General features: G+C 36.8%; 1 protein-coding gene across 5 annotated transcripts in view; it reads left to right on the top strand.

Annotated features, from left to right (window-relative positions):
- The window catches only part of B3GALT1 (beta-1,3-galactosyltransferase 1), a 592659-nt gene that overhangs the window by 463884 nt on the left and 109662 nt on the right, over window positions 1-19113 (top strand). The window contains exon 1 of one of the 5 annotated variants that reach the window (XM_082396864.1): window positions 7994-18848. The exons of the other annotated variants lie outside the window; for them this stretch is intronic. The gene's annotated coding sequence lies outside the window, so the exon portion shown is untranslated. Of the gene's footprint in view, window positions 1-7993; window positions 18849-19113 lie in introns of those variants that run through there. 5 annotated transcript variants of the gene reach the window in all.

The raw sequence follows: 19113 nt of genomic DNA, 5'->3' as shown, positions 1-19113 counted from the left end.
GTAAAATGGATGGCTAGTGGGAAGCTGCCGCATAGCACAAGGAGATCAACTCAGATGCTTTGTGATGACCTAGAGGGGTGGGATAGGGAGGGTGGGAGGGAGGCTCAAGAGGGAGGGGATATGGGGATGTATGTACACATATGGCTGATTCACTTTGTTGTACAGCAGAAACTAACACAACATTGTAAAGCATTTATACTCCAATAAAGATGTGAACTATATATATATCTTGTCATCCCTGCAGAACATGTAGGGCTCCTTCTTCAGAATGCATTAGGGTTTCAAGGTGGTATTGATGGGAGAAGGAGAGAGCAGTGTAAAATCTAGTTAACTCTATTGCTCATGCAGTATTAGCAGGTTGTTTCTGAACCGGAGTAATACATTCGAAGAATTGCATGAACTCAACTAGAATAAATTCCAAATGTTAGGACTCCAAACTGAACAAAACCAAGTAACTCATTCTAACAAATCCCTTTTTACAGGGTTAAAGCAATTAATGATGTCCACTCTTTCCTCTGATAAAAGTATCCTTATAAGCACTGCAGATAAAAAGATATATTATTCCATAATTATTTTCTCCTTTAACGCTTTAGATCTCCTTGTCTCTCACTGTGGCAACTTTGAATAAGTGGGAAAGTATGGACTTACAGGAACTTACGTTACTTCAGTATTTACTGTGTGCCAGGCATTGTGCTATGTACTTTATTTGCATTCTGTTATGTGAGGTAGGTGCTATATAATCTCTGTTAGATGGATGAGGAAACAATGGCTTAATGAGATTAGTTCATTTCCCTGTGTCACGTAACTAAAAGGAGCTTGGCTTTAAATCCAGGTCTTCCTCACCACAGAGCTCAAGCTCTTCATCAGTATTCACTGAATTCATAGCTGATCAAATGTTCATATTCAAAAGGTATGGATGAACAGATCATTGTCAGCATGAAGGGCTGTGCATTGTCCAGTTCTGGGTCTTACAGTTTAAAAGAAATACAGGTCACTTGCAGTGTGCTTAGAAAAGAGCAACTCGAGGGGCAAAGAGCCCACAACCACTTCAGCTGAAAAGAGATCTTAGGAGCCAGCAGTGTTTAGCCAGGAGAAGGGAAGACATAATATGGCCCTGTCTTCAGAGATTTGAAGAGCTGCCCAGAAGGAAGTGAAATGAGCCTCTATTCAGAGGGGCCTGGAAGAGACCATTTCTAGGGTTGTTAGCCATTCTGTGATTCTATGATACATTCCTCGTAAATCCAGAGAGTATGTCTTAGTTCAGGCAGCTATAGCAAGACACCACAGACTAGGTGGCTTAAGGAACAAGCATTTATTTCTCATGGTTCTGGAGGCTGGAAAGTCCAAGATCAAGGTGCCAGCAGATCTGGTGTTTGGTGAAGACACTCTTCTTGGTTTGCTGTTGGCCATCTTCTCCTTGTATCCTCACAGGGCAGAGAGCAGAGAGGGCTGGCTCTCTTCTTCTTTTTAAGAGGACTGTAGTCCCACCATGAGAATTCCACCTTCATGACCTAATCACCTCCCGAAGGCCCCATCTCTGAATGCCATCTCATTAGAGTCTCAACATATGAATTTGGGGTGGCAGAGGGAGACACAAACACTCATTACATAGCAGAGGAGAGCCAGTCGAAGTTGCATGTCGGCTTAGCTTGAAGAAGAATTCTCTGCTAGAGCAATCGAACGGTGGCAGTTGTGCTTCAGACTTAATCCATCACTGCAATTACCAGCATGGTCAGAAAAACACTTGGCAGGAATTTTGGAAAGGAAATTTAAATATAGGTCGATTGATTAAATGAAATGCCTTTCTCAGACTGGAGAGTCCATGAATTGACACATAAAGTCTTCGTGATTACAAACCCCCAAAGCATTGTGCTAAGATTCCTGAGCCTGGGATCCCATGTTTCCTCTGCTCATCTCAAGAAGCCTTCAGGAGGAAGGGAAGACTAGAGAGAAGAATTTATAATGACAGTAGCGTCAGCTCTCAGCTCTTGCACTTGAGTTCTAAAATGACATAGACAGGGAGGTAAGAAAATCTACGTAATTATTCACAATAGTCAAGGGGTGAAAGCATCCTACATGTCCACAGACAGATGAATGGATAAACAAAACATGGTGCATGTACAATGAAATATTATTCAGCATTGATAAAGAATGGAATCTTTACATATGCTACAGCATGAATGAACCTTGAGACATTATGCTAAATGAAATAAGCCAGTCACAAAAAGACAAATATTGCATGATTCCACTCAAATGCTTCATCTAAAGTAGCCAAACTTTTAGAAACAGAAACTAGAATGGTGGTTGCCAGAGTTTGAGGTGGGGTAGAACGGGGAAGTTGTTATTCAGTGGGCATAGAGTTTCAGTTTTGCAAGATGAAAAGTTCTAGAGATGTTACACAACAATATGAATATTCTTAACAGTACTGAACTGTTCACTTAAAAATGGTTAAGGTGGTAAGTTTTAAGTTATGTGGGGTTTTTTTTAACCACAATAAAAAAATAAGAGAAAAACCATGCAGGAACTAATGAGATAATTCATAAAAAAGTGTTTTAAAAAGAACAAAACTCCATTCATTTTAGGAAATATAAATAATATCAACAAGTTAGAGAGGCAACATTTCTAACTGATAGAGAATCTTCCTTGGTTAAATGCAACTATATATGGATGTGGGTTAATGAGTGAAAAATTCAAATTAGGTGATAAGATCAAATTCGTTTTTAAAATGCAGTATAATCAGACATCATGATGAACACAATGAGAATGACAGGACCTACTCAGCAGATACCCTGAAGATGGGGTCAGTTTCATCTTTAGCTTTTCTCAAGTGATTTTCCTAAAACAGAAGTTACTATAGTGATGTTCTTTTTTTTTCTTCTTTCAACCTCAAATACCCCTAATATCTTCTATGTGAAACACACATACATGGATACACAAACAAAAAATAGTTAAGAACCCCTGTCTAGACAGACAGGGTTACAATTTAGACCTCTGAAAAGAGAGATTTCAAATAACACCTCGAGATTTCTCAGCCTTTCAGTCTAGCTAGAAGTTTCAGAGAAAAGTCAAACTCTCCCTTCTGATTGCTTGTTCTTTGTGTATTTTCCATTGTGGGACCAACTCTTGTCTATATTTGAAACCAAGAAACAATTGCCTTTGAACCCCATGTATCCTTGACATCTTCCATTTTCTGACATTCACTATCTTTCCAGGTTTCCCTTGATAGCTCTTGGATTGAAGCGTATAACTGTTAAGACAGCATTATAAGCAGTTCTTCCTTTTTGGTTAGACATGAAATTGTCTGTCGCCCTAAGCTCAACCTACCCTATTTTTTAAGTTTCTTGCTGGTTAATTCTAGTCCAGGTTTCATTCCCCCCTGCCCTCCTTACTCAAGGTTGGATTTTTTTCTTTCAGCTGCCGAAACTGTAACAATTGGGGGCGTGTGATAAAGGATAAACTAGCTATGATTCTAAATTGCACCTAGCAAATGGGGAGATTTTTAAATTAAGTTGTTGTTCCTAACTTTATCTAAACAACTGTAATTTCTAAATTTATGACTCACATATAGCTCTGATGTAACTTATAGGACAGCTTGGTGTAGTGATGAAAAATTTAAATGATTCCCTAAGATAAAAGATCAGAGAGCTATCCATAACATGTAGTAGCTTCCTTGGTCCAAAGAAGGAAAGCATGGGGGAAAATGGTAGGGATGGGAATCAGGAAACATTTGTCCATGGTTCCAAAGCTAAGGATTCTTCCTGAAAGCTAGTGTCGAAAGGATTGTGGTCCAGTTGGCTTTATTTCCCATGTTAAGAAAAGTGTGGGGAAGTGATTTGTGTTCCCTTCACTCACATACTTTCCAGGTATTTAGCATTTTCTCCCTTCTTTCTGGTTCTTACCCTACCTTATTTTCTCCATATATATAACATGTTAAGTGCTTTTCTCCACTTAACATATTACTGGGTTGGCCAAAAAATTCATTCGGGTTTTCCATGTTACGGAAAAACCCGAACGAACTTTTTGGCTAACGCTATATATATTTGTGTTTAGTATCAGCCTCCATATCACTAGACTGTAAGCTCCCCATCATTCTAAAGATTAGCCCATAGCAAGAGTTCAATAAATATCTGTGAAATGAAGGAATGACTGAACGGTGAAACAACCTTTTTTTTTATAGTCTACATTGAATTAAAAGCAATTCTGTTGGGGAAACTTACAAAGCAATGTGTTTGGGGCCACTCAGATTAGGGTAAATGGAACACATTTAAAAGCTGCTCTGAGGAGTCTACTTTTTGCAACAGTAAAGGTGGATGGTATATAGAGTCTCCCTAACTTCGTGCTTAAAAGTGAAACATGTATAAATATAGAATTTTCAGAGTTCTTTGGCCTATTTTTTTTTCCAGGAATGTTAATACATACTACCCTTGAACACCAGTGAAAGCACCTTATAGTGAGATGTCTTTGGCCTCTCTGGCATTCTTAACTCGTGTCAACAAAAATAATCAATAAGCAATCTATAATAAGAATAGAAAAGAGTTTTATTTGAGCCAAACTGAGGACTGTAGCCCAGAAGACAGCTTTTCAGATTGCTCTGAGAAACTGCTCCAGAGATGCATGGTTTTCAATACAGCTTTCTATCTTGTCAGAACAAAGAACATTAAACAAGTCAGGGATAAATTTCTTCAAGGTTTCAACAAAAACAGACTAGCACATACCAGTGAGTCAGTAGGGCCTTGGCACCTGGGAAGGGAGCCTTATCTTCAAAGGAGTACCAGCATTGGCATTCCAGGGAGGGAGGCATTATTTTTAACATGGACATTCTTTACTTCTGGTCAGTGTGCCCTTTTCTTTAATAATTAAAGCAGATGTACAATGTATGTTTGATAGTCCACAAACAGGCTATTGTAGTTAGCATAAAATTCAAGTTAATTCATGTATAAGCCAGAATGACTTCCCTATACCTCAGTACATGAAAATTTCTTTTGTCACTTGGATGCAAAATAATACTGAATAAAACTCTTGTGGACTTTCTTTTAATCAAACATGGCAGGAAAGACAATATTACCATAGCATGATAATAAATAACTTTATTATTTTTTTAGGTACTTTGCAAATGCATTACAGGAATAGCCCACATAGTAATTTGGAATAAAAAGGATACAGAGTAGAAATATCTTGCCTGACTACCCCTCTGAATGATAACAAGGAACAGATAAGATCATCTTTATGCAAATACTCTGAAAAGTAAAATATTAGCAATACAAATAATCAGATATGTAAATAATGAAAAATTTTCTAGGAATGGTTCATATATAGTTGATTATTTTTAGATTTTGCCCAGTATCATAAGCTCTGTTCCAAGCGAAAAGCTGCTTTCACACTCCACTATACAACCAATTATCCTTTATTTCTTTGGTGGGCTCTGCGGTAGCCTCTCAACGTCCATTCCCACTTCACCTGGTAAAAACTCCAATTTTCCTTCCAGTTTCTGGGAGGGGTTCCCTTCTTCCCTGGTTCTAGGAGCCATTGATTCAAGGGTAAGCTCATGACCCAGGCCAGGGCAATGAGAATGGAGAACAAGATTTGGAAAACAAGCTTCCTTGCCCTGGTGGGGATGTTTCTGGAATTACTCTTTGATTTCTCCAGTCATGAATGAAGACTTTTGTAGCCTTTGGAGTTACTGGAAGCCAGTTTGTGTCTGTATGGGTGATGTGACACCCCAGAAAATAGAATGGAGTGGCAAAAGAAAGTGGGTATTTGGTAACACTGTTGGGTCACTGAACCAAGTTTCTCTCCTGATTCAATGTATCTGCTTTGTTGTCAGTATCAGTGTAAATTGGGTGCTTGGTTACTTGTCACCAAGCACATCCTAACAAATGAAATTCCTTTCTTCAACAAGCATACATTAAGAATCCACTAAATGTTAGGCTTTGTGATCCGACGGTAATTTAGGTCTCTTTCATACCCTCAGAGAAGTTATAATCTGGTAAGAGAAACAAAAAGTAAACACCCAGGTGGGCTGATGATGTGGTGAGAATGTCCATCAGAGATGTGGGCAGTAAGGGGGTGCATTGTTTAAAGAGAATTTTAAAAATTACAAAATTGACTAAAAGTCTTCTTTTTATTATCACCACACACTGTAATTTTAAATAATGCCAGTGCAGTGATAGAATACTCCTCCCTGCCAGGATGGACCATTCCCACTGCCTCAGGTCCCCAAATCTGATGTATCATTGTTAAATGACTACCTCTGAATCACAGTAAATCATCTTTGTAGCTTGAAGCTCACCATTTCAAAAATAAGGCTTCTAAAAAAAGCTGCTCTTCAATCATATGGCAACCAAAATCTTGATTGCAATATGGAGTAGAGGTATCAAACTATAACAAGGTTGGCAACAGGGAGTATTTAATTCAGTATTGTATGAAGGCAACTTGGGAACTTATTGAAACTATATGAAGGTTCACAATGGGATAAGGAAAATTATATACCACAAAATATTAATGCTAAAGAGGGGAGGGCTGATGTATACTTCCAGTTTGTCCTTACTGAGAAACTGATAGTATCTCTCAGCCAGGTGAGGCTAAGAGAACAGACTCTGTAATGACTCTAAAAGTTCCTACTAAGGTAATTTAATCCATGGATGCTGTTCTGTGCATCTGCCATTCTGGCTATGTTCTAGTCCTTGTCAGGAGGTCACTTTATCAGTGCTCTGTACTCTCACTTTCTGATAAATGGTTGCTCCAAGATCGCTTTAAGTGTAGTCTTTATCCATTGTAGTATGAAAGACAGTTGCTTCAACATTATGGCTTGGCTATTTCCTACCTGATGGATGCAGATTGCACTGTGTTGACCTAAAACAAATAGACTGCCAGTTATTTCTCCCACAGAAATGGGTTTATTCGGGATAAGCAAAAAATCGCAGTTTGGAGTATGCAACCACAGCTAGCCATATGCAAGTGCCCGCACAGCAAGGAGAGGAGAACTCTTTTAAAGAGGGGAAAAGGAAGTTGGGAGGGCTGTAGTAAACAGAGAGTCCATTGGAGGAACTGAAAGTTTGAAGTATAGTGGCTCTTCATTGGCTGAGTTGTGACAGTCTCTCACTGGCTGAGGCCTTGCCCAGCAAGAAAAGGACGTTTTTCTTCTTACCCTTGGGCTGTGCTAGTGTTGTAGGGTGTGAGAGCTCTCCCTTATGGCCTCCCAACTACTTTCTTTGAGCTTTTTGTTTATTAATTTTTACAACTGCAATAGAGGTACAGATAATATGGAGTGGGAGAACTGACACTGGTGAAGTCAGTCCTCACTGGTGAGATGAGGAAGTCCTGGGCCCTGACAGATGAGAATGGTTTGTATGAGCAGAGGTGGAAACTGAAGGCATTGAAAGCTGAGGAAATAGTTTAAGATACAAGAGTATAAAAACATGATGTATATTCATTAAAGAACTGTAAAGCAGCAAGATGAAACTATTAGTATGTGGCAGTATATGTGAGGGAAAGAAATCTGTTCTAACATTACAGAAAGAAGACTAAAAGTATTTAGCAGAATGACGTTGCATCTAGACCATTATGCTAATTACTTAGAACTTCATTTGGTAAATAATAAGGAGCTATTATAAAAGTTTGACCACAGAAATGATATAATTCTGTTTTTCAATTTTATATTATCTAATATTTGAACATTCAAAAATACATTTGGGGCTTCCCTGGTGGCGCAGTGGTTGGGAGTCTGCCTGCCAGTGCAGGGGACGCGGGTTCGAGCCCTGGTCTGGGAGGATCCCACATGCCGCGGAGCGGCTGGGCCCGTGAGCCACAATTGCTGAGCCTGCGCGTCTGGAGCCTGTGCTCCGCAACGAGAGAGGCCGCGATAGTGAGAGGCCCGCGCACCGCGGTGAAGAGTGGCCCCCGCTTGCCACAGCTAGAGAAGGCCCTTGCACGGAGGCGAAGACCCAACACAGCCATAAAAAAAAAAATTAATTAATTAAAAAAAAAAAAAAATACATTTGAAGGGACTCCCCTGGCGGTCCAGTGGTTAAGATTTCACCTTCCAATGCAGGGAGTGCAGGTTCGATCCCTGGTCAGGGAGCTAAGATCCCGCATGCCTCGCGGCCAAAAAACCAAAACTTAAAACAGAAGCAGTATTGTAACAAATTCAATAAAGACTTTAAAACTGGTCCACATCAAAAAAATCTTTAAAAAAATACGTTTGAAATATATGTTATGAATAATATGATTAATATGTATGAAACTATCACCCAGTTTAGAAAATTAAAATAATTCTAACACCATTGCATATCTACTTTGCTTCTTCTCTACTCTGCTTTTTACTTCCTGCTGTTATCAGATCATTAATTTTGTTTTATCATTTCTTTGCTATTTAAAAAAAAAAAGATTTAGCATGTATATATCCCTAAACAATGTATTGCTTGGTTTTCCTTGTTTTTAAAAATTATATGCTACATATAGTTTTCATTATTTGCTTTTTTCTGTGGATACTATTTTTTTAATTTATCAATACATAGTTGTTATTATAACTTTAATTCACTCATTTTCATCACTAATATGCCAATATGAATATGCCACATTTATTTATCTATACTCCTGCTAATGAACATTTCAGATTTTTTTTTTTATTATTACAAGCAATGTCTTCTGTGCACACGAACAAGAGTTTCTCAGGTATATACCTTGGAAAGGAATTGCTGAAGGTTATGTTTAGGAAGGTTCGGTTTTACAAAATAGTGCCAATATTTTTTCTAAAGCAGTTAAAACACTGGCCAGCATCAAACCACAGCAGCTTCAACAAGCGTGTAGAGTCAAACTTCTTGTCTTTCTGCCAAACAAGGAAACAACCAAATGTATATCATTTTTGTATTGCATTTCCCTGATTACTAAGGAAATTGAGCATTTTTAAGATATTTATTGCGATTATGTCTCTTTTAAGACATGTCTGTTCTTATCTTTTGCCATTTTTCAATTGAAATATTTTCATAGTTAAAGGACTATTTCAATTTTCTATATTTTAAATCAGTTTTGGTAAGAATGTTTCCTATTTTGTCGGAGTTTTCAGATTATTACATTTCTCTGAATGTCTTTTTATTATTTTTAAAATCACCAATGTATCTATAGTTATGTTCTCATTTATATTCCAAATATTTTAAATTTATATCTTCTCTCTTTCTCTTCATCAGTCTGGCCACCAGCTTGTTTATTTTAACAGCTCTTCAAAGAAACAACTTTGCTTTTGTTGAACATCTATGTTAATCTGTTTCTTGTTTTGCTTGTTTTAAAAAAACTCATCTTTATTATCTCTGTTATTCTGCTTTCTTGGTACTTATTCTGTTTTTCTAACTTCTTAATTTGATGGCTTATCTATAAGCATACAAGGTTGCGATGGTTCGTTGAGCACTGTTTCAATATAACATTATCATTCCACTTAAATATTTTAATTTCCATTAAAAATGTTTTGACTTATGAGTTATTCAGAAGTGTGTGTGTTTAATTTCAAACTACATGGAGATTTGTATTGATCCTTTGGTTATTCTCTTCTAATGTATTTGAACTGTGGTTAGAGGAACTGGTCTATGTGTACTGACTTTTCAAAACTGAGACTTGCCTAATGGCCTAATATGTGAAAGATTTTTTTAAAGCCCCATGTTTCTTTCTCTTTCTCTGTCTGACTTACTTCACTTAGTATGATAATCTAAGACAAATATCATATGATATTGCTTATATGGCTATATATCGCTTATGGATATGATATCACTTATAGTGGAATCTAAAAAAAGTGATACGAATGAACTTATTTACAAAACAGAAATAGACTCACAGACATAGAAAACAAACTTACGGTTACCAAAGGAGAAAGGGGGGGGAAGGGATAAATTAGGAATTTGGGATTAAAATATACACGGTAATATATATATAAAATAAATAAACAACAAGGACCTACTGTATAGCACAGGGAACTGTACTCAGTATCTTGTAATAACCTATAATGGAAAAGAACCAGGAAAAGAATATATATATATATATATATATATATATATATATATATATATATATATATATATACATGTAATAATATATGTATTATTTTAGTGGTTGCCCTAGGAATTTTACCATGCATACTTAATAAAGTCTAATGTTAATCAATGTATTAATTCTATCCTAAAACTATATAAGGATCTTGGAATATTTATTGTTTACCCTCTCTCCTAACTTTCACACTATGGTTTATCTTTTTTTTCCTCCCTGCATTAGAGATAATTATGCTTATTTATATAGACAGTATTGGTTTAGATTTATCTGCTTATTTACAGTTTCTTCTCACCATTCTTCTTGCATTTCAGACTGTCTTTTTGAGACCATTTTCCTTCAATACATAATGTCAATATTCTTTTAGTGATTGCCTATTATTAGAAAACTCTATTTTGTTGGTTATTTTGGTTTTTTTTTTTAATGAAAATGTCTCTATTTTATTCTCATTCTTAAAAGGTAGTTTTGATATTATGTTGAAAATTCTTTTCCTTCAACACTTTGAAGATTTTATTCTGTTGGCTTTTGGGTTCCATTACTGTTGTTGAGAATCTTTTTTTAAATTGCAGTATAGTTTTTTACAATATTATATTTTTCAGGTATAGTGATTCAGTATTTTTACAGCTCATACTCCATTAAAAATGTTATTACAAGATAATGTCTTGTTCCTTGTTCCTTAACTGTTTTACACATAGTAGTTTGTATCTCTTAATCCCATACCCCTATCTTCCCTCTCCCCACTTCCCGTTCCCCACTGCGAACCAATAGCTTATTTTCTATATCTTTAACTCTGTTTCTGTTTTCCTGTATACATTCATTTGTTTTATTTTTTAATTTCCACATATAAGTGATATCATATAGTATTTGTCTTTCTTTGACTTATTTCACTAAGCATCTTATTCTCTAGGTCAAACCACATCGCTGCAAATAGAATTTTATTCTTTTTATGGCTTATATTCCATTGTATATATGTATATATATATGTGTGTGTATATATATATACACACACACACCCCCCACATCTTTTCTTATCCATTCCTCTGTTGATGAACACTTGGGTTGCTTCCATATTTTGGCTACTGTAAATAGTGCTGCTATGAATATTGCTATGAACATGTATCTTTTTGAATTAGTGTTATCATTTTCTCCAGATATATACCCAGAAGTGGAATTGCTGGATCACATGGTAGTTCTCTTTTCAGTTTTTTGAGGAACCTGAATACTGTTTTCCATAGTGGCTGAACCAATTTACATTCCCACCAACAGTGTATGAGTGTTCCTTTTTCTCCCCATCTTTGACAACATTTGTTATTTGTAGATTTTTTTAGGACAGCCATTCTGACAAGTGTGAGGTAATCTCTCATTGTGGTTTTGATTTGCATTTCTCTAATGATTAGCAATGTTGAGCATCCTTTCATGTGCCTGTTAGCCATCTGTATGTCTTCTTTGGGTACGTATCTATTCAGTATTCTGCCCATTTTTTGATTCAGTTGTTTGGTTTTTTTAATATATATATTTAGTTGTATGAGCTATTTATATATTTTAGATATTAACCTCTTGTCAGTTATATTGTTTGCAAATATTTCCTCCTATCCTGTAGGTTATCTTTTTTGTTTTCTCAGTGGTTTCCTTTGCTGTGTAAAAGCTTTTAAGTTTAAATAAGCCCCATTTGTTTATTTATTTATTTAATTTTGCCTTAGGAGACAGATCCAAAAAATAATTGCTACAATTTATGTCAAAGAGTGTTCTGCCTGTTCTCTTCTAGAAGTTCTATGGTTTCAGGTCTTACATTTATGTCTTTAATCCATTTTGAGTTTATCTTTGTATATGGTGTGAGGGAATGTTCTAATCTCTGTTTTACATGTAACTGTCCAGTTTTCCCAGTGCTACTTATTGAAGAGACTATCTTTTCTGCATTGTATATTCTTGCCTCCTTTGTCAAAGATTAATTGAACATAAGTGTATGGGTTTATTTCTGGCTTTCTATTCTGTTCCATTGGTCTATGTGTTTTGATTACTGTAACTTTGTAGTATAGTCTGAAGTCTGGGAGTTTGATACCTCCAGCTTTGTTCTTTTTTCTCAAGATTGCTTTGGCAATTCAGAGTCATATGTGGTTCCATATGAATTTTATTTGTTCTAGTTCTGTGAAAAAGTGTCATGGGTATTTTGTTAAGGATTGGATTAAATCTGTAGATTGCTTTGGGTGTTATGGCCATTTTAACAATATTAATTCTTCCAATGCAAGAGCACAGAATATCATTCCATTTCTTTGTCTCACCTTCAGTTTCTTTCATCAGTGGTTCATAGTTTTCAAAGTATAGGTCTGTTACTTCCTTGGTTAAGTTTATTCCTAGATATTTTATTCTTTTTGATGTGATTGTAAATAGGATTGGTTTTTTTACTTTCTCTTTTGGAGAGTTCACTGTTGGTGTATAGAAAAGCAACAGATTTCTGTATATTAATCTTTTAACCTGCAACTTTACTGAATTCGTTTATTAGTTCTAATAGTTTTTTGGTGGAGACTTTAGGGTTTTCTATATAAAGTATCATGTCAGGACTTCCCTGGTGGTGCAGTGGTTAAGAATCTGCCTGCCAATGCAGGGGACACGGGTTCGAGCCCTGGTCCAGGAAGGTCATGCATGCCACGGAGCAACTAAGGCCGTGCTCCACAACTACTGAGCCTGTGCTCTAGGGCCCACAAGCCATAACTACTGCCCATGTGCCACAACTACTGAAGCCCACACGCCTAGAGCCTGTGCTCCACAACAAGAGAAGCCACCTCAATGAGAAGCCCGTGCACCACAACAAAGAATAGCCCCCACTTCCCGCAACTAGAGAAAGCCCACGCTCAGCAATGAAGACCCAACGCAGCCAAAAATAAATAAATAAATAAACAAATAAATAAATAAATAAATAAATTTATTTAAAAAAAGGAATCTGCCTGCCAATGCAGGGAACACAGGTTCGAGCCCTGATCCTGGAAGATCCAACATGCCGCGGAGGAGCTAAGCCTGTTCACCACAACTACTGAGTCTGCGCTCTAGAGCCCATGAGCCACAACTGCTGAGGCTGTGTGCCACAGCTGCTGAAGCCTCTGCTCCGCAACAAGAGAAGCCACTGCAATGAGGAGCGCACCGCAACGAAGAGCAGCCTCTGCTCACCGCAACTAGAGGAAGCCCATGCACAGCAATGAACACCCAATGAAGCCAAAAATAAATAAATAATTAATTAATTTTTTAAAAAAAGTATCATGCCATATGCAAATAGTGACAGTTTTACTTCTTCCCTTCCAATTTGGATGCCTTTTATTTCTTTTTTCATGTCTAATTGCTGTGGTTATGACTTCCAATATTATGTTAAATAGAAATGACAAGAGTGGGCATCCTTGCCTCATTCCTGATTTTAGAAGAAAGGCTTTCAGCTTTTCACCGTTGGGTGTGATGTTAGCTGTGGGTTTGTTGTAAATTTCCTTTATTATGTTGAGATATGTTCCCTGTATACCATCTTTGAGAGTTTTTCTCATGAATGGATATTGAATTGTGTCAAATGTTTCTTCTGCATCTATTGAGGTGATCAGGTGATTTTTATCCCTCCTTTTGTTAATGTGGAGTATCACATTGATTGATTTGTGAACATTGAACCAACCTTGCATCCCTGGAATAAACCCAACTTGATCAGGGTGTATGATCCTTTTTGTATGTTGGATTTGGTTTGCTAATATTTTGTTGAGGAGTTTTGCATCTGTATTCATCAAAGCTATTGGCCTGTAATTTTTTTTTTGGTAGTGTCTTTGTCTGCTTTTAGTGTCAAGATGATGGGGGCCTTGTAAAATGAATCTGGGAGTGTTTTGTCCTTTTCAGTTTTTTGGAATAGTTTGAGATAGATAGGTATTAGCTCTTCTTTAAATGTTTGGTAGAATTCTCCTGTGATGCAGTCTGCTCCTAAACTTTTGTTTGCTGGGAGTTTTTGTATTACAGATTCAATTTCACTTCTAGTGATCAGTCTGTTCAAATTATCTGTTTCTTCTTCATTCAGTCTTGGCAGGTTGTGTGTTTCTAGAAATTTGTTCATTTCTTCTAGGTTGTCCAATTTGCTGACATATTACTGTTCGTAGCATTCTGTTAGAATTTTTTTGTATCTCTGTGATATTACTTGTTATTTCTCCTCTTTTATTTCTTATTTTGTTTATTTGTGCCCTCTCTCTCTTTTCTTCTTGGTGACCCTGGCTAATGATTTATCAACTTGCTTATCTTTTTAAAAAACCAACTCTTGCTGTCATTGATATTTTCTATTGTTTTCTTTGATCTCTATTTTATTTATTTCCTTTCTGATCTTTATTATTTCCTTCCTTCTGCTGATTTGGGGCTTTGTTTACTTCTTCTTTTTCTAATTCCTTTAGGTGGTAGGTTAGATTGTTCATTTGAGTTTTTTTCCTTTCTTGAGGAAGGCCTGTATTGCTATAAACTTCCCTCTTAGAACTGCTTTTGCTGCATCTTATAGATTTTGGAGTGTCTCAAGGTATTTTCTAATTTCCTCTTTGTTTTCATCATTGACCCATTGTTTTTCTTTAGTAGTATGTTGTTTAGTCTCCATGTGTTTGTTATTTTCCCATTTTTATTTCTGTAATTTGTTTCTTCTTTTATATCATAGAGGTCGGAAAAAAATGCTTGCTGTAGTTTCTGTCCTCTTAAATTTGTTGAGACTTGTTTTGTGGCCTTGCATGTGAACTATCCTGGAGAACATTTCATGTTTAGTTGAAAAGAATGTGTATTCTGATATTTTTGGATGTAGTGTCCTGTAGATGTGTATTAAGTTCAACTGGTCTATTGCATCATTTAATCCACTGTTGCCTCATTGATTTTTCTGTCTGGATGATCTGTCCATTGATGAAAGTAGAGTGTTAAAATCCCCTATTATTGGGAATTCCCTGGAAGTCCAGTGGTTAGGACTCCACACTTACACTGCAGGGGCCATGGCTTCGATCCCTGGTTGGGGAACTAGGATCCCGCATGCCACATGGTGTGGCCAAAATTTTTTTTTAAAAAGTCCCTTGCTATTATTGTATTATTGTCAATTTCTCCCTTTATGTTTGCTGTTGATAATAGTACTGTCAAATTTTCATCCTTTGTAGCTGGTTTGTGTTCTCCCTCTGGCCATCTCTTTATTTTTGGTGTTCTGCAGTTTTCCACCTGTCTAGGTGTGGATTTCTAAAAATCTATTCTGTTGGCATATGGTGTGCTTCCATTTGATGTGGAGTCATGTTTTTCATCAGTTCTGAAAATTTTTCAACCAAATATTGAATTTAAATATTGTGTCTCCTCTGTTATTTCTAGTCTCTCTCACTGGACAACAATTATGCATATGTATATTCTCATATTATCCGCTATGTCTCTTCTCTCTAATAACTTACATCTTCTTATATCTACATAATTGTACCATATTCTATGAATGTGTGATTTATTGTTTTCCAAAAAGATTAAAAAAAATCATGAGTTCAACAAATGCAGCTAAATTCTCCTGCAGTTGAGCAAATTCATTTCTTATTGACTTTCTTCAAAAATACGTGACCAAAGAACTGCTTTTCCACTATTCTTAGCAATGACAAATTGGTCATACACTTCAATTAATAATAATTTGGTAAATAGCCTTGTTGTATCTGTTTGCCAAAATCAGTATTCTTTGTTGTACATTAATTTAAGATACAGAGCTTCAATTATGAAATTTGTTTTTCAATTTTTACATATTACATTTCATAGCCCCCAAATTTTTGGTGTCTTTTAAGTCCCCCTTCTCCACAGACTGTAAATCAATCTCTTTTTTATTTTATGAAAAAATTAGATCAACACATAAAATCGATCTCAGAAGTGGCATTAAAATACATGCATTCTGTATATCTAATAATATAGTATAATAGCATTCAGATTAAAGAGATATTTCTTTCATTCCCTATGTTGACAGTCCTCCTTTCCTGTCTTTCCCCCTTCCTTCCTGCTTTCCTTTCTTCTCATTTCCCCTCTCACTAAATCCAAAATTATTTGGAGCCACCGTGTTGACATTTTTCCCTTTTATACTGAGTTCAACAGTGTCAGTGTTAGCATTTGGACTTATATAGAAAATAACTTCTTCATTATTTATGGTAATAAAGGGGGACAGCATTGTGGAAGTGGACGTTCTCTGCACTTTTAGAGCTGGCTGCCAATATGATGGGGTTGGAAGGCTTTCTAACCCTTGATGCCATTCCCAAACTATTAAATTCTGCCATTACCAATTTGATCCTAGGGGTTAGGGCATTGACCCTTATCAAAATGCGAATCCCTCTGAGCCAGAAAATGCCTTAAGCTGCTATCATTCATTAACATCATGTGACTAATTCATATATTGGAATCTTTCCAACAGAAGTAGGCTGAGAGCAGATTTTGTAAGGAGAACTAGAGAGGTTCAGTTTGAGAGAGGGTCAGAATAAGATGAGGTGACAGAACATCCAAAGAATAGTAGGAAGCCATTGCAGGCAGAGAGAAAGAACAACTAGAGGTTGAAGAGGCTGAAGAGAAACTCACCTAATTCCCATTTTTGCCCATCCTTACTCCTAAGTGTGAATATTTTTTAAATGAAGAAAAAAAAAATCCACATAAACACTCTATGAACTTAGAGCAGGGGACACAGTTTCCTGCATAAATTCATTTGGGATTACATTAGGCGAGAATCATGGAGAGTGGGAAGCATCAATAGAAAATAACTTGTAGGTGATCAAAGCATGAAGAAGTGAGGGGTAGGGAGTAGAAAGAGGTTATTTATTGCATTTACAGGATTTTAGGACATGTATGTAATTCTGATAATGACTATTAAAACTAGACACAGAAACTCATCAAAAGTCTCATTTTAATCCAATAGTTTAATATTCGTTTCACCAAACTAGAATTTGATATGTTTGCATATGCTTCTTTTTTCTCTTCTCACATTTAGTAAGCATTTCTAGTATCTTTGTTTGTACAAGTTTTATTGCTAATGTTCTGGGGAATACAATGAAAAAGAAAAACAAAAGAGCTGTCCCCAGGTAGCTACCAAAGCATTACAAAAAAGAAAATTAAGCAATAAATATAGTACAAGGTAGACTATGACGTGAGCTCCTTGGGAAGAACGGAGGAAGCACAATGTGGTATACAGAGGGTGTTAAATAATACTTAATGCTTTGGTTATAAATAACCTATTCAGCCTTTGCTATAAAGATTGGCAGTTGGGGGGTGAGAGTTACTTTCATGCAGATCACCTAAGGCAAGCCACCAGTTATCCATTGAGATGAGGGTTAAAATCCTGGGAATGCATCATTGATGAAAAGAGCTTCTGCTCCCACCTTTGCTAGAAATTCTCAAAGATCCATAAGGCTTCAAGGAAGGAAACAAAAATTAAAATATCTCCCTGAAGCTTTTTCTTAGATTATTCCTTCCGGGTCAGAATCCCTCCTTGTCATAGTAGAGTAGCGTTAGGGGTTGGGAAATGCCAAAGTGTTAGAGGTTAGAGCAGGGACTTCTTAAGTTGAGATAGTAGAAGGCACCACAGCTAAAGGAAGGTTAAAAGTGGACAGCTATGTGGAAGTTGGACAACTATGATCCAGAATTTCAGAAGGAGAAACTTAACGGACCACAAATTTGAAGGAGCCAGAGGCAGGTATTGAAGTCAGGGTGTGCGGCCAGAATTCTATAAGTTAGTCACACTGGACCCCACAATAAGTGGCAGTGTTTGTGGCTTACTTTTGTGGAATATATGGTAAAAAGGCCTGAGGTCAAACTCATTGGGCCAGGGGCTGAGTGGATATTGCCAGCCAAAGCCAGTCTTCCTTAGACAGCATCTCTATCTTTGTGTTCTCACACTGCTTAATAATAAGCGATGAGAATCATTCTTGCTGTCACTTATGCCTCATGCATTTAGTAAGCAACAGCTGTGTTCTAGGTTCCATGCTAAGTGTGCATGGAGAGACAAGTGAAAGTAGGTGATGCTTCAGAACCTAGAGTCCAAAGGGCACGTGTAAACCACCAACAAGCCAGACAGAGCTAAGATGCATGTATTTTTGTGAGGCTGGCCAAGGACTGGTCTTAGAAGTCTAGCTTCAACATGTAAATAGTCATGATTAAGCTTCCCACAGAACTCACATGATTAATCATAAAAGTCCTTTGATCACAACCTTCTCATAGACGGATGTACTGTAACATTGACCTTGAAGACACATGCCTTTAAAGGACTGATGAGGGACTTCCCTGGCAGTCCAATGGTTAAGACTTGGCACTTCCACTTCAGGGAGCCTGGGTTCTACCCCTGGTCAGGGAGCTAAGATCCCACATGCCATGTGGTGTGGCCAAAAAAAAAAAAAAATTTAAGAAAGAATAAAGGACTGATGAGCAGAAGATAGGTAGGCTCTACTCAGGTAACACTCAGGAAACTTTGGGACTGTCATATTTGTTCTCTTGGACCTACATGTCCTACTGTCCTGCCCATCTGTTCCTTTCACTCAAGATGCCGGAATCCTACACCATGGGCAGGATTTTCACTTCTCAATATAGAACCATGTACCTTACCTCATGGTCCAACTGACTTCCTGAGAATAAATCATTGTCCTTGTACTTCATAAGAGACAACAAACAATGATTTTGTTGTTGATGTATATGAGGCTGCATTCATTCGACGGCGACATATTTTAATCACCAACAAGTATCCTAAAATTTTGGATTTTAATGCCCTGAAAGATCAACTTTTAATCAGTTATTGGTTACAATTTGAGGAGCCTTGTGTCCAGGCTAAATGCAGTGTGACTTATTCTATGGTGAGTAACTCCTCTTCATTTGAAGTCTTGAAGTTGTTTTAAATGCCTTAAACCAAGTTTCTCCAACAGCAGTGTCAGAATTGTGACATTTTATGCTAGTTTTACAGTGAAAAGGATTCTTTAGCAATGTGTTGAAAGGCACTGTGAGTTCACTCTGAGTCTTTGATTATGTTTAATAGCTTCGCTGACAGACAGTGAGTTATGATCTTTCTCTTCTCCTTTACAGTTTGTATTTACACCTCCTGGCGTTTGATAAAGGCAATGT

This window comes from Balaenoptera borealis (genome assembly GCF_965194805.1).
Source record: "Balaenoptera borealis genome assembly, chromosome: 6".
Taxonomy (NCBI): Eukaryota; Metazoa; Chordata; class Mammalia; order Artiodactyla; family Balaenopteridae; genus Balaenoptera; species Balaenoptera borealis.
This window is presented reverse-complemented; position numbering and strand designations above follow the sequence as displayed.